This window comes from Schistocerca serialis, chromosome 8 (genome assembly GCF_023864345.2).
Source record: "Schistocerca serialis cubense isolate TAMUIC-IGC-003099 chromosome 8, iqSchSeri2.2, whole genome shotgun sequence".
In the NCBI taxonomy this organism is placed as follows: Eukaryota; Metazoa; Arthropoda; class Insecta; order Orthoptera; family Acrididae; genus Schistocerca; species Schistocerca serialis.
In genome coordinates this window covers 497,146,682-497,162,523 of record NC_064645.1, presented here as the reverse complement: position 1 = coordinate 497,162,523, position 15,842 = coordinate 497,146,682, and the positions used below count along the sequence as shown (strand labels likewise).

Sequence of the window (15,842 nt, the reverse complement as noted above, 5' to 3'; positions counted from 1 at the left end):
TTACTGAATTTACACTCATGTTGCTCTGTGGCGTCGCAGTTGGCCCAAATTTGCTGGATGGGGACAGACAGAGCCTTTCACAAACCGACGATCCGACGTTCAGGTAATGAGATGGTGGAGTGCCGTACACTCTGCGAAAATCACGTCGCACTGTTGTAACTGAATTGCACCTGTTGAAACGCAAAACTGCTGTTGTTGATTTGTTACCGTCAGCTTTCAATAGTAGTGGTTTGATGGTACATAATGCATAGGTTGCTGAATCGGTAGGCTGTATTTTATTCGTTGTTTTTGCGATGATCGCTAACTAGCAACTGTGCTGACGCGCCTTTCCAAGCGTGGTGTAATGAAACGTTGCAGCAGATAAACATATGCAGGGGACACCTCGTAATTTTAGGCCTCCAGCCCCGGGGACTCAATCAACGGAATACTCACCTCTCGGTTGGCGCCCATCTGCCCCACCCTTTATTTCTGTGTTTCTTTTTTGCGTCATTTCGCGGGAGACACACTTTGTACGTGCCAAGACCCCTGCGGAGTGTCAGTTTGCTTTCATTACGTATAATACCAGGCTCCCCTGAAATTACAGGACCAAGCAGATAGCGTGGACTGTAAGCTGGTTGGTCGCCGCCCGTTCTGTCAGCGAAAAGCTGCCAGTACTGCGACACCAACTAGACACGTTAACCTCTTGACACGGGCTTACGAAAATGACTGAAGTACCGTTGTGCCAGTGAAAACATCTGCTTTTTGCTGCTCGGTTTCCTTGGAAGCTTATTACCGTTATAAAGAAAGACATTAGCGGGACTCAAGATGCTGTAAGCGCATGGAATAAAACCTCAACATTTTCGCTTCACTTTTTGAAAAAAAAATTGGACTACATATGTGTTTCGTTTTGAGATACTACTGGTCTACTCTTTCACAAGTATTTATTCGTTTTGTTTCAGCTAAAGTTAGCAAAAGGCAACAAGTGTGTAATTGTTCGAATAGGCCTTCTTACAAACGCTTGCCAGATTCGCGAATATCATTTCTTACGTTCTGTGGACTGTGATTAGGCCTTACATTCTTGTTTAACTTTTACGCACCATTAAAATATAGCTTTCTACAATAGAATATAAATTGTGTAAGACCATAAAACATATGGACGATGTCAGATTTAAAATTATGTTGATATACAAACATCAAAAATAGTTTTTCATGACCCCGGTTCCCAGAACTCCTGAAGACAGATGTTGACTGTGCATATTGTATCACACACACAGTCCGTTTGGCTGAAGACAGACGTTGACTGTGTATATTGTATCACAGACACAGTCCCTTTGGCTGTTCAGAGATGTCACTAAACCCGCCCAAAGATGTAAATGACCATGCATGAGCAGCGCCTATTAGACGGATGGGGTCCGACAGCCGATAAGTTCCAGTCATTCCACCAGGAAGGAAGAACACGGCTCGTGTTGTTTGTAGTTCAACTATGCCCAGACGGTCAATATCGCGGTTCGATCGCGTCCGCATTGTTACTTTGTGCCAGGAAGGTCTGAAGTGAAGTGTCCAGGTGACTCGTAGTGAACCAAAGAGATGTTGTTCGGACATGGAGGAGATAGAGAGAGACAGGAACTGTCGATGACATGCCTCACTCAGGCCGCCCAAGGACTACTACTGCAGTAGATGACCGCTACCTACGGATTATGGCTCGGAGGAACCCTGACAGCAACGCCACCATGTTGAATAATGATTTTCGTGCAGCCACAGGACGTCGTGTTACGACTCAAACTGTACGCAATAGGCTGCATGATGCGCAACTTCACTCCCGGTGTCCATGGCGAGCTCCATCTTTGCAACCACGACACCATGTACCACGGTACAGATGGGCCCAAACACATGCCGAATGGACCGTTGAGGATTGGCATCACGTTCTCTTCACCGATGAGTGTCACACGTTCCTTCAACCAGACAATCGTCGCAGACGTGTCTGAAGGCAACCCAGTCAGGCTGAAACCCTTAGACACACTGTCCAGCGAGTGAAGCAAGGTGGAGGTTCCCTGCTCTTTCGGGGTGGCATTACTCGTATAAGGGGCGACGAACGCTGCTGGTGGTCATGGAAGGCGCCGTAACGGCTGTACGTTACGTGAATGCCATCCTCCGACTGATAGTGCAAACATGTCGGCAGCATACTGGCGAGGCATTCGTCTTCATGGACGACAATTCGCGCCCCCATCGTGCACATCTTGTGAATGACTTAATTCAGGATAACGACATCGCACGACTAGAGTGGCGAGCATGTTCTCCAGATATGATCCCTACCGAACATGCCTGGGATGGATTGAAGAGGGCTGTTTATGGATGACGTGACCCACCAAGCACTTTGAGGGATTTACGCTGAATCGCGTTTAGAAGTGGGACAATCTGGACCAACAGTGCCTTGATGAACTTGTGGGTAGTATGCCACAGCGAAAACGGCCAAGCATCACTGCAAGAGGACGTGCTACTGGGTAATTAGAGGTACTTGTGTGTGCAGCAATCTGGACCACCACCTCTGAAGATCTCTCTGCATGGTGGTACAACATGCAATGTGTGGTTTTCATGAGCCATTAAAAGGGTGGAAATGATGTTTATGTCGATATCTGTCCTAATTTTCTGTACAGGTTGCGGAACTCGCGCAACCGAGGTGATGCAACACTTTTTTTGATGTGTGTATTTAATCATTTAGTTCATTATGCAATTTGTCAAAATTGAGAAGCTGTCACACATTCTCATTTTTCATTGCAAATGATGACGTGCGAGTTTTAAAACAACAAAATATATAAGGCACAGTTTCATCCAGTGAAAATAGATATTTCTCTCAGAAAATTGCGTGCTGGGGCCATCTATAAATTTATGCAGGCTATTCGTACGGCATTTCGGAGTTATGTGCGCTGAGTTAGTTTACAGTCTAATTAATATAATTCAAAGTAAAAATAGCTACTTGTTAAGTATTTATTTCCGGTGTTATTTGATAACAGAAGTGTTTTGTTTGGTAAGTGCTTGGTTAGATAATTTGTTGCAGTGGTGCTGGGCATCAACTCACTCATCTTCTTAACTTCGTCATATGTCTTTTCTGTTCTGTTTGCTTGCATATTCAGTACATTTTGTTTTTATTATTAATAGGAAATTTATTTCCTTGTATGAATGTTACTTATTCAATAACTTCGCTTTTATATTAACATAATTCTAGTTAGTGTCTAGTAGTTTCAAACTGATACTAAATAATTGTACTGCTCTACATGCTAAGTTATTTATTTTAGATGGATAATAAAACTGTTACATGGCATCATAATGTTGCATTATCTCTGTCACTTTCACTTACTGCCGTAACTAAGAAAACAGGTCTGTTATAAAGAGTGTTGAGGCATAGAAGCACCGACAAAAGTTTGATACTAAAGAAGAATATTTTAGTTGTGGAGAATCGCGGGTTGGGGGGCCTTTTGAAGATCGCAGAATCATAACTTGCACGATGACCATTAGTAGCACAAGACAAAGTAATTATTTATAGACGTGTTGGATATCGGAAGAAGTCTTGAACGGTTTTGCGTAAAGGAACTAAGTAACTAAAATATTCTGAACGCGAACTGGATCAAACAATCTGACTTCTTTGGTGAAGCAGGATGAACGATATTGCTATAAGAGAGACTGATCAATGCCCATAAAGTTGTATATGAAATAACTGTTTTCAGAGAGTACTGAACCTAAGTGTAGATGCCATGAGTATAGGATACAGTGCACGGGTCGGTTTACATGCAGCTCGATTTAATAGCCAATTACTTGTCTGCTGTAACGAACCCTCTTTCGTTCGATTATTATTCTAAAATACGTTGGGAGAGGAGGGGGTTTCAAGTGGGGAAAAAGGTCAAAATGCCCTCTCCCTTCACATTTAGGTTATTATGTTTCATGTCGGGACCCAAAGACAATTGAACCACTGTTGTAGAGGCGAGAACGAGTGCGGGTGTGCCGGCTGGTGTCGGACACTTGTCAATCTGCGTGTGTCGTCGACCTGGTACAGCACGTGGTTGGTGTCGTGTGTATGTGACCGCATAATTAATGCCTTATACTACTACACTGGCCGAGAAAGCAATCATTTCTTAAAAAAAAATAAACGGGCATAAACTGGTAACGCGTTTGCACCGACCAGTTGGTGCTTCTTGGGTTTCGGCTTAATAAGCGGCTGCATGTGTGTTGTTAACGGCCCTGACTATGGCACATGCAACTGTGCTTCTGGTTAACACTTTGAGGATCGGCAGCTTAGACACGCTCGTGGTCCAGTGGACCGGCCATTTTTAGCCGTTTTTGAAATGTCACTGGCACGTTACTATTTAAGATATCTTGAAACAGAATATATATTATGAAAGAGCAGTCTCTAAGGTGTATTTTTAACGTTTATTGCCGGCCGGAGTGGCCGAGCAGTTCTAGGCGCTTCAGTCTGGAAGCGCGCGACAGCTACGGTAGCAGGTTCGAATCCTGCCTCGGGCATGTATGTGTGTGATGTCCTTAGGTTAGTTAGGTTTAAGTAGTTCTAAGTTCTAGGGGACTGATGACCTCATATGTTGAGTCCCATAGTGCTCAGAGCCACTTGAACCATTTGAGCCAAACGTTTATTTTAATTATGTTGGTTTATGACAAAATTAATAGCAACAAACATGAAATGTATAACTTTGGTTTCACAAAAAATGCGTTTTTTAATTTTGTGTAAATTCACTGGTAATTAGCTTCAGTGTGGAAGATTTTGAAGCATTCTGGCATGCGGAGTGGTACATTGCAGTGTTGACACCACCAGATGGTTTCTTTCCTACCTGCTTTACCACTAGATTTTTTTTGTTTTCTCGGAGCAAACTTTACACACTCTAGTTGGACGCTCTTTCTTCTCAGTGGCTGGAATTTTTTGTGCGAAGTGTCGTTCTAGAAGTCTGTTGCTGTGAGTTTCACTAGGAACATTGTCTAGTGGCAAATTTGTACCTTTGTGAATGAGTCCTTCACTAATTTGCCGTAGAAGAGTGGAAAGATGGCGGGTCTTTCTTTTAGCAGGAGTCCTGGTTTCCCTGTATAAGACAAATGCTTTTTTTGCAGCCATTATAAGCATATGGAAGAACAATTTCTTACACCGTTTCATCTGTTTCCTCCTAAGAGTATAGTAAGAAATCATTTGATCACTCGTATCTTCCCCCGTTTTGTAAATATTATAGCCAAGAATGGCATCTGGTTTTGATTTTACTTTGATACCTTCCTTTGTATGAGTAGACGTGTCAGAGCTGGTCATTTTGTGCACAGTGGACAGGCATGGTACATCTGTTTTTTTCCACTTCAAACAAAGCAGATGTTCCTTCCTCATTGACACAGACTCATACCTTTTCAGTTTTTTGGAAACAATTTGGTTTGGTAGTTCTTTCCGGTTAGTCATGCATGTACCAACTGCTTTCGTTTTACGTTGCCACAAATACTGTTGGTGAACTATAAAATCTGTCCATGTAAACAGTCTGGTCTTTTCACAGGTAATCTGCTAGCAACCTCGCAGATAATGGTATTATGGAGTTGTCTTGTGTTCCTTTCCCAGCATATACCTCTAATCTAAGAACATAACCAGTTTTGGAATCGCACACAATAAACATATTGATTCCATACTTGTCAGGTTTATTTTTTATATAAACCCGAAATACCACTCGTCCACGAAAACCACATATGCCTTCGTGAATAGTGAGGTCTTCTGATGGGTAGAATGATTTTTATGATTCTAATAAGAAATGATCCAGGATTGGACTGATTTCATGCATGGGGTCATGCCATTTCGTGCAGCTTTACACCCGCCCACGAATTACAAGAACTGTGAGGCTTTACCCTGTAAGCTGCTTTGAGTTTGTCATAAACAGACTTCGGATATTGTACGTCTCGGATTTTCTGTGTTTCATTGTGGAATCGGGGGAAAAAGCTCGAAAACTAATCGGGAGGAGTGGAGTTCTTATGAACTGCTGCCATTACTATACTTTTCTCTACAAATTGTGGCACAGTAGGCTGATCATCAGCAAGTTTCCAGCCTAATTCGGCGTCAGTGGTTTTTTTCCGCGAAATTCGTTGCTTCTTTGTTGGAGTTACAGACAGCTGTGTTGCAGCCGACGCCTGTGTTGCAGTGGCAGAGGATGGACTTTGTTCAGTAAACACCGGCTGCGCAGATGCAGGCTCATCAGATTCCTCTGAGAGATAGACGAGACGAACAGAAATAAATTTTCTGCTAACTGAAGCAATTCGAGCAATACAAGTCGTCATAATAATACTGAGAAAAAACTGCACTAGACACTTGTATGTGAATCCTCTTCATTCTCTTCACATTCAGACAGTTTCCACTCAGAACCAGAAACTTCCAATTCTTCTTCTAACGCATCTAAAAAAATTTTCTCACTCAGAAAACGTGACATATTTGAGAGAAAAATTAACAAGAAACGGCAAACAGTAACGAGAACGTTTGAAACTCGCGGCTACACGTTTGTTTTGACGTAGTTCTAAAACCAGAACGAGGGAGCAGCAGTCAAGGGACGTATAGGCTGGTATTCCACGCAGCACCACCACAGTAGCCGGCCTGCTTCCTGACGGCTAATAGGCTGAGCGGCGTGTAACAGTCGCCCGACCCATACTCGGGTGCGGTCGTTTCGAAGCAGTTCTGTGGCCCGACCTGTGCTCGGGCTCGATCGCCAAACTGTTAACTTTGATGTTCTTAATGTGGTGGTTTTCGCTCAAATCATTCATCTCCACATAACAACGAAGCTTGAGCAACATCGGAATCGGGCCCAGTGGTCTAGCGATAAAGCGCGTGCCTGAAAACTGTAAGTTTACGGGATCGTTTCCCGGTCAGACAACGAATTTGTCATTCTCATTTAACCTAGCATTCACCCCTCTGTGATGCGGACATTCGCGAGAAGCGAAACGTGGTTTGGATTCCATTTTAAAATGTGTGTGTCTCCTTTCTCGAAGGAGCATCGCAGACGGACTAGGTGATTTTGCTAAAATTTTCACTAATGGATACATTTATTCACGTGGAAGGTTCGTATGTGTAATCTACAATGGTTTATTTCAAAGTAGCTGAAGTATGGTAAGTTAAATCTCCGCCGCGTTTTTTTGTCGTTATATGAAGACTGTTTTAGGAGCAGCTTTGGAAGACCTAAGATCAAATAAGACAGAAGGGATGGACAACATTCAGTTAGAATTTATAAAATTATTGAGGAAGTGGCAACATAACGACTATCTACGTTGGTATCAAGAATGTATGAGTGTGGCGACATGCCATCTGACTTTCGGGAAAATATCATCCACCCAATTCCGAAGACTGCGAGAGCTGACAAGTGCGAGGAATATCGCACAATCACCTTAACTCGTGCATCCAAGTTGCAGACAATAATAATTTACAGAAGAATGGAAAAGAAAATTGAGGATGTGTAAGATGACCATCAGTCTGGCTTCAGGACAGGTAAAGGCACCAGAGAGGCAGTTCTGACGTTGTGGTTGGTAATGGAAGCAAGACACGTTCACAGGATTTACCGACCTGAAAAAGTGAAATACTGAGGAAAATAGGGTAAGCTATAGGGAGAGACGGGTAATATGTACAAGAGGCAGGAGGGAATAATAAGAGTGGGCGACCAAGAACGAAGTGCTCGGATTAAAAAGGATATAATACAGGGATGAAGTGTTTCACTCCTACTGCACAATCTGTATATCGAAGCAGCAATAACGGAAATAAAAGAAAGGAACAAGAGTGAAATTAAAGTTCGACGTGAAAAGGATCTCAGTGATAAGATTCGCTGCTGACATCGCTATCCTCAGTGAAAGCGAGGAAGAATTACATGATCTGCTAAATGGAATGAGCAGTCTAATTAGTACAGAGTATGGATTGAGAGTAAATCGAAGAAAGACGAAAATAATGAGAAGCAGCAGAAACGAGAACAGCGAGAAACTTAACATGAGGCCTGATGGTCACGAAGTAGATGAAGTTAAATAATTCTGATACCTAGGCAGCAAAATAACCCATGACGGACGGAGCAAGGAGGACATCAAAAGAAGACTATTACTGGCAAAAAAGTGCATTACTTGTCTAGAGAAGTCTACTGGTATCAAACAAAGACCGTAATTTGACGAAGGAATTTCTGTGAATGTACGTTTAGAGCACAGCATTGTATGGAGGCTTGGACTGTGGGAAAACCGGAACAGAAGGGAAAGCATGTGATAAGTGATGTTACAGACGAATGTTGAAAATTTGGCGGACTGATCAGCTAAGGAATTGAGGACGATCTCCGCAGAATTGGCGAAGAAAGGATCGTATAGAAAACAATGAAGGGAAGAAGGGGCAGCAGGATAGACATGGCTTAACGCCTCCATGATACTAGTGGGAGCTGTACAGAGTAAACGCTATAGGGGAACACAGAGATAGGACTACATGCAACAAGCAATTGAGAACATAGGTTGCAAGTGGTACTCTGAGATGAAGAGTTTGGCACAGCAGAGGAATTCGTGGCGGGCCGCATCAAACCAGTCAGAAAACTGACGATCCAAACAGGAAAAAAAACTTAAGAACTTTGATACTCGCGGCGGACTGCCGCTGGAGTCGGCAAGTTCTCAGGAGCCACGATTGTTATCTGTTCCATATTTAATTAAAAGTTTTGAGTGAATTATCGTGGCAGTTTTGGCGACCGTGGAGGCGCGACCCCGTTGATGCATGGCTCGGGTTGTTATCGGGATGGGGTCGGGCAGTCGGATGACATCTTTAGACGCTGTGGTACGCCGGCAAACGGCGTGTGCTGCTTTAGTCGCTTAGTTTACATGAAAACGATGATATTTGGTTATGCAGCGCTCCGTACACTCTAAATTAACGCTACAGCAGACAAGTCGTTCGGTCTAAAATACTTACCGTCGTTAGTGTTATCCGTGCGAAGCCGGGAAGGGTCGCTGGCAGATATCAGAAAAGAGCTCCGTATACTCGCCAGCAAGTCCTATGACGTCATCTCCGAACTCGCCGTCTCTGTTCCAGTAGACTCGACTCGAGTACACCACAGCCCACTCGTCAACTGAGTCTGCTGCCGGGAGCAAGTCGACTCGACTCTCTCAGTAGGTAGAGCGAGTACACGAGTTAGCAACTATAACCGCGGGTAAGCGGCATTCCCGCTACACACACACCTTTTTTTCTTCAAGAAATTTCCGCCACTAAACTATAAATTACTAATCATTTATTTCATACAGCCATAATTTCGGCTTTATATCCATTTTAAAGTGCAAGTTGAAACGTCACAGAATTTTCGTCCTGCCTAAATGACATAAGCAAATACTTGACATGACTATTACACTCATGCTCATAAATTAAGGATAATGCTGATACATGGTGAAACAACGCTCTGGCGGGCGGTTTGCGGGTTTAAATCACCTCAGGATATGACCATGCTGTAGATTTGACCTGTGGTTGTTGCACAGTGGCGCTGGCAGCATTCCACGTACGCAGAGGTGTGTTGGTGCATGTCAGAGTATGGTGCAGCGAGTAAGTGTGCAGACGTTTTCAGACTTGCTAATGGTGACTGTGTGTTGAAAATGGTTCAAAGAACACATACTGATGATGTTAACCGCGCGGGATTAGTCGAGCGGTCTAAGGCGCTGCAGTCATGGACTGTGCTGTCGGTCCCGGCGGAGGCTCGAGTCCTCCCTCGGGCATGGGTGTGTGAGTGTTTGTCCTTCGAATAATTTAGGTTAAGTAGTGTGTAAGTTTAGGGACTGATGACCTTAGCAGTTAAATCCCATAGGATTTCACACACATTTGAATATTTGATGATGTTTGAGGGGTAGAATACTAGGGCGACTGGAGGCTGGTCAAACACAGCAACTCATAGCACGGGCCCTCCGTGTGCCACAAAGTGTGATCTCAAGATTATGGCAACGATTCCAGCAGACAGGAAACGTGTCCAGGCGCTACAGTGTACAACACCACAAGAAGACCGATATCTCACCATCAGTGCCCGCAGACAGCCATGGATTACTGCAGGTAGCCTTGCTTGGGACCTTACCGCAGCCACTGGAACAGTTGTCTCCAGACACACAGTCTACAGACGACTGAACAGACATGGTTTATTCGCCCAGAGACCTGCAAGGTGCATTCCACTGACCCCTGGTCACAGGAGAGCCCGTAAAGCCTGGTGTCCAGAACACAGTACATGGCCATTGGAACAGTAGTCCCATATTATGTTCACGGAAGAGTCCAGGTATAGTCTGAACAGTGATTCTCGGCGGGTTTTCATCTGGCGCGAACCAGGAACCAGATACCAAACCCTTAATGTCCTTGAAATGGACCTGTATGGATGTCATGGTTTGATGGTGTGGGGTGGGATTATGATTGGTGCGCATACACACCTGCATGTCTTTGATAGAGGAACTGTAACAGGTTAGGTATATCGGGACGTCATTTTGTACCGCCTTTTCAATGGTGCAGTGGGTCCCATCTTCCTCCTGATGGATGATAACGCACGGCCACACAGAGCTGCCATCGTGGAGGAGTACCTTGAAACAGAAGATATCAGGCGAATGGAGTGGCCTGCTTGTTCTCCAGACCTAAACCCCATCAAGCGCGTTTGGGATGCTCTCGGTCGACGTATCGCTGCACGTCTTCAAACCCCTTGGACACTTCAGGAGCTCCGACAGGCACTGGTGCAAGAATGGGAGCTATGCCCCAGCAGGTGCTCGACCACCTGATCCGGAGTATGCCAACCCGTTTTGCGGCCTGTGTACGTGTGCATGTCGGGGTACATGCGCAGGAAACAGTGGCGTTTTGTAACACATGTGTTTCTGGGCGGTTTTCTCAACTTATCACCAATACTGTGGACGTACAGATCTGTGTCGTGTGTGTTCCCTACATGCCTATGCTGTTAGCGCCAGTTTTGTGTAGTGCCACGTTGTGTGGCCCCACATTCTGCAAATCATCCTTAATTTATGAGCATTAGTGTAATATATAGTAATACAATGGCTGATCGGCTCGCAGTGAATATAGTTCTGTTTGCACGTACATTGATTCAGATAAACCTTTTTCGAAGACTGCTGTAAATTTATTTTAATACTTAATATCTATTCAGAGAATGTCGAACAATTACGTTGACATATACACACTTCCGAGGCGTTATCTAGATTGTAAGGACAGTACCAGAAAACATGACATGAGAATGAAGTAGAATCTCTAAATGGTAATTAATTATTGAAATAAATTGCAGAAATAAATGGTAAGCTACACGGCTCGCTGTTAACTCATGAATGCAAAGTGCCATGACCAAATGAATACTGAAACAGCGCGCATTTTTGTCGCAGGGATATAATAGTGACGTCGCCGCGTGCTCAGTTTTAGTGTGACATTTTCTCATGATGGAGAGCGTAAAATTACTGCTACGCCGGACAACTCGTCCGGCCGTAGATACTCAGTGCTACCAGTGCGAAACATGTGATTACGGGTTTGAGCTGAATTTTGTCCTCCACAGGATTGCATTACTTGGCATGTCGTTTAGTTTCTGGTAGGCTATTTGCCCCTTTACATCTGTTAGTTTGATATATCTTCTTCTGCATTTGCTTATTTTCCCTTTATTTTTCTTCTCGGTTCTGTGTTATGTTTTCTTGCAATATCTGTACTGACATTCCTCTACTCTTTCGTAGCAGTTACTTTTTCTGTCATCTCCTGTGTGACCGATTCCTTCTTAGCTTCCCAACGTCATCGTCTAAAAGTTCCGGCAGTTACTTAAGGTGTCTTGAATTAATTTGCGTTCCTCTTTCCGCAGGCGCTGACAGGGCCCGGAGGTTCACCGATGCTGTGACGTCACACCGCAACCACGGCGCTACCTCGTGAGTAACCACCTGATGTTTCTTGTCTCGAAATGTTTTGTCTGAGACGGGCAGTAAAATATAAGTTATTGCTATGTCTTGTAAGGCTTCGTGTTGTACCTGGCGTACTAAAAATTTAATGGTTCAAGATGTAGTTTTTCCTATCGTTTGTCTCTTCTTTCTGCCTTGGAAATGATATATATATATATATATATGTGTGTGTGTGTGTGTGTGTGTGTGTGTGTGTGTGTGTGTGTGTGTGTGTGTGTGTGTGTGTGTGTGCGCGCGAAAAACGCCTATTTGTATCGTATTCCGGAGTCCACGTTAAACTAAATTTACTCCTGAAAGTGGTTGTGTTCAAAGGTCGGTGGAAGTGGAGGCGTAGTGAGAAGCACTGTGATATTCGAAGTACACTTGGAGTTGAGGGAATGTGTACAGACGGAACGTATACAACGTAATGGTACATATTCAAAATACAGACTTATTTCTGCCGTACGTGGATGTAATCACACTCTGTCGTAATGAAGTTTCGCATGCCTTAATGGCAGACGCACAATTCGTGTGCTTAGTTGCCTGTGTTTATAGACCCGAATAACTGAAGGTAAAGGAATGTAAGAGATGTTCACTCTTTAAGACGAACAGTAAGGACGAGAGCTGCGCACATCCTTGGGTGTTTGAGACTGTCCCAGATAAGAACTGGAACACGAGTCTCGCTACTTGGTGGCACTGCCCTCGCTATCTGAGCATCTGGAGCTCATCGGGCACACCGACTGAGAGCATCGACCTGCCGTTGCCTCTCTGTTCTTCATTCTGAGCTTCAAACACTCTCCACCTCATACCCTAGCTCTAGTATACAGTTCGGGTCGCGCGAGGAATGTAGTGGCTTTCATTTTAGAGTAGGCATGTTGGCGCTATTTAGCGTGTGTAGGGTTCATTATGGGCTACACACCAAGTAATAGGATACCAAGCTATAGTGAAGATAAAATTTTTAGCAATAGCAAAGCTTTGCCAGCCGACGAACAGACAGTGTGAATAACAGCTGAACCTGTGGTGTAGGGCAGAGACAGAGGAATCTCACTCTCTCTCTCTGTCTCAGTTCCGGGTTCCAGTCAATGATTACAGACAAACTGCCGTCAGAACAAACGGTTTCGGTCCATACTGACCATCATACATGTCAGGAAAAGGAAAACTGAATATAATTGTTGAACAGTGTACATGTTGCAAACAGTAATTATAAAACAATGAAAAGGAACTAATTTCATATAATTATTTAAAAAGCGAGCTGAAAAGTGTGAAGAAGCACGCCCGATTAAGTCAAAGTGACGGGCTTAAGATCTAAACAGAATAATTTGGCAACGTAGAACGGCGAACTACGGCGCAGTTGCGACAGGAAAAGCATGTTTGTGAGCCAAGCTCGTCAGGCATCGCTACTGCACACGTAGTTGACAAATATACACACAAAATTAAGTAATATCTTTTCTGGAACTAAAATTTGGCGTTAGTTATTACAGTAATAAATGATTCACGCCAAAATAGGTAAATGAAACTGATTTTTAGAACAATTCTAAAGGAAATGGATGAGTGATAATATGTAATGCCGAAAAATTATGACAGTAATTTTGTGTAACAGTAAGAATAGAGCTATGTATGAAGTTAAAAGAACTAACAAAATAATGATTCTCAAGAAGGCAAACGAACAAAACGTATGACTTAAGTAATCAGCGACCACAATGCCGCAGCGGTCAGAATTTTTGGACCATTGCCTTTCTTCAACATTGTCGCCCCCCTTACAAACTCAGTTTCTCTCTCTCTCTCTCTCTGCGCAAAGAACGCATCACGCACCCGCCTTATACTCTGTACATTATTTCAGCTCTCGATCTAGATGCCGAATTAATCACGTGTTTTCCGAGCACGTCACTCTTTCTGTCGTTTGGTTAAAATCAAGCTATGTGGACAAAGAAATCACACTGCCTTAAGTAGTTGAGCTTTAATTTTTACACAATTTGGCTGACTCACAAATGCAATTACATCACTTCAGGAATATAGGGGATGTTAGACGTTTAGTGACAGATATTTTATCCGGATTAACACTGTATCCCCTGTAAACATAATGGTCATTAAAATACGTGTTTCAATGCAAAACCCTCTAGCCACGCACTCTGTCTTCGCTTTTGCTTGGATGCTCAGCTGCCTACTTCTCAATCCGTCGGAGTCTTAAGACTTTACGAGGCTGGTATTCACAGTTGTCTGTGTGGAAATTCTGTCAGATAAAAATTGTATTATAAAGTTCGATGGGGATAAAATATCATACTGATGCAAAGACTGACAACAGGCTCCTAGGGAAATGTTTAGTTGTACACTTTATCAAACTTAAGAGTCTCAGTCTTTGAATAAAGAACTGAGTAACAACGGGAATCAGTTACGTCGTGTAGATTTTTGGAAGTAATTGTTTAGACTGCCGAGCAGGGATTCCCAAACTTTTCTCTGACTGAACACTGTGAGAATCCTGGTACTTCGATGGAATAGCTTGTTTATTTTTAAGATTAATAACATTTTTAAAAATGAGAAAAACTTGTTGTATTCAGTGAGTACTTCAATTTTAAATCATAACTATTGAAACAGAAATCATAAAATTTTAAAAAATAATTATCGTCAAAATGTATAGAAAATTCCATGTTGTTAAAATTTTTTGCAGAGCACTTACTTCCGATGGAACACCAGTGTTCCGCAGAACGCAGTTCGGAAAACACTGCTGTAAAGCTATGAGCTGAAACGGTCATGTTGGTACAGTTACAGGAAATTCCAGTCGCAGTCTTATTGGTTGGGTATTGTGATGCTGCAATTCGTTCACAAACGAGGTTACAGACGAAACATGTATAGTAGTCATATTAGGTCGGGCTGACAAGAGAGATGGTTTATATACTCAGAAAGGCAGGGCGAATGGTCAGAAGCTTGTTTCACTGGCGAGAGAGCCTAACAGAAATGTTGAAAAACTCTTAACCGGCAGATAATCCAAGGAAGACGCAGCGTGTCGTGCGAGAATCTGCTTAGAAAACGGAACGGTCGAACTGTCAGGGAGGTAACTACGAATATTGTTGGGCCACCAACGCGGACATCGTGCAGGTAAAATGAGATTGAAAACAGGTCGTACACAGACGTACATGCAGTCGTCCTTCACATGCCTCTCCCCCTTGAATGGAACGCCAAGAAATTTTACTATATAGTAAAACAAACACCCTTTATAGGGATTCGCATGTGAGGATTTACGAGGGTAGTCACAAACTTCAAGTTATTTCCTCGCAAAAAGAAATCAAGCTGTGGCCACGAAAATTGGTGATGGTGTTAATTATCTGTAGATATTAATCCTTAAAAGTGGCACAGTTTTCTTAACAATGGCTGACTGGGCGGAGACCTTGATTGTATTAGTCTGCATTTTGGCTGTTCGCGGAAAGATCTCCACTTCTAAAATCACCTTGTCATCGTCCTGAATATGACTGCCATGGTTCTCATCCAAGGAACGCGGAACAAGACTGCGTTGCGTGTCAAGAGTATACGGTGGGTGAGGCAACACCTGACAGCACAAGGGAGCCCTGTTCGGAATGCGCTCGAGCGTTGTTGTGGAGCAAATACATCGCCTCGGACAGCTTCCCGCAACGCTTCTTATTGCAACAGCCTCGCCTAACCACCTCAGGAGTTTTCGGTGGAGTGGTCCTGTGACACTTTGCATCTTACGTGCTGAATCTGTTAGCACCAATCCGACCGGGGTGGCCGAGCGGTTCTAGGCACTACAGTCTGGAACCGCGCGACCACTACGGTCGCAGGTTCGAATCCTGCCTCGGGCATGGTTGTGTGTGATGTCCTTAGGTTAGTTAGGTTTAAGTAGTTCTAAGTTCTAGGGGACTGATGACCTTAGAAGTTAAGTCCCATAGTGCTCAGAGCCATTCGTTAGCACCAAACCATGGCCGTTCCAAAATACACTCATCATCATCTTTTCCTGTAAT

The 15,842-nt window shown here is 43.6% G+C and overlaps 1 protein-coding gene across 8 annotated transcripts in view; it reads left to right on the top strand.

The window, feature by feature from the left end:
- The window catches only part of LOC126416736 (dystrobrevin beta), a 604,481-nt gene that overhangs the window by 250,323 nt on the left and 338,316 nt on the right, over window positions 1–15,842 (top strand). For all 8 annotated transcript variants that reach the window (XM_050084562.1, XM_050084568.1, XM_050084566.1 and 5 more), the window contains exon 3: window positions 11,799–11,862. The gene's annotated coding sequence lies outside the window, so the exon portion shown is untranslated. The remainder of the gene's footprint in view (window positions 1–11,798; window positions 11,863–15,842) is intronic.